At 45.5% G+C, this 836-nt stretch overlaps 1 protein-coding gene across 1 annotated transcript in view; it reads left to right on the plus strand.

The window, feature by feature from the left end:
- The window catches only part of TANC2 (tetratricopeptide repeat, ankyrin repeat and coiled-coil containing 2), a 192,334-nt gene that overhangs the window by 165,266 nt on the left and 26,232 nt on the right, over positions 1 to 836 (plus strand). The window lies entirely within an intron of this gene.

Consider the following 836-nt stretch of genomic DNA (forward strand, 5'->3'; position numbering starts at 1 on the left):
TTTCCCTTGGGCCTGATGGTGACTCAAACAGCTTATTTATGGGTTTGATAGTATTATCACTGTTTTTAAATTATTCAAACTGTTTATTAGAAAATTGGTTTCCATTTGTCCAATTACACTGTACTGAGGTCACTGAAATTCAGTGTTGACCTCTAATGTCCCATATGGTGTCATTTCAAAACCAGGGTTTAATGGTGGCTAAAATCCCTGAGCTCTTTTTCTGCCTCTTAACACAAGCTGATATTTTTCTCTATTTAGCTCCCTGAATTTTAAAGGGAACAAGTGCATGGAGTTGTTATTTATAAGAGCTTGTCTAATCTGTTGCTTCTTTTTATGGTAAAACCATTTCAAGTGACAAATCTGTTGATGGCTGGTGTGATGCTTCAGAACCTCTTTCACATGGAGGTATTAGAGGTCTGCAGCAGCCTAAGGTGATGATTCCTGCACATCTTTCTTGAGAGGAAGCAAATCCCACCTTTTGCTGCTTGTTTTCTTCCCACCACCTTCCAGGGTTGGTGTCAAGTCAGTCGTACGAGGACGTAAACACCACAGGGCCACCCACTGCTTCCCACCCGTAGAAACCACCACCCAGCCTAGAAATGGGGGTTTACTTATCAAACCAGAAGTGAAGCTGGCTCTGTGGTTTCCATGGCAACAGCAGGCTTGGATGGGTAATGGATAGCAGAGCAGCATCACACCTGGTGGACCCACATCCCACCATGGAGTGAAGCGCAGCGCCAGCTGTGCCAGCCCCTTCTTCTTGTTCTCCAGCAAGGCCTGTGCTCCTGTCTGGTGGCTACAGAGCAGTTGTTGCTGTTTCCAGAGCAGGGAGGAAC

This window comes from Chaetura pelagica, unplaced genomic scaffold (genome assembly GCF_000747805.2).
Source record: "Chaetura pelagica isolate M959 unplaced genomic scaffold, ChaPel_1.0 scaffold625, whole genome shotgun sequence".
Classification (NCBI taxonomy): domain Eukaryota; kingdom Metazoa; phylum Chordata; class Aves; order Apodiformes; family Apodidae; genus Chaetura; species Chaetura pelagica.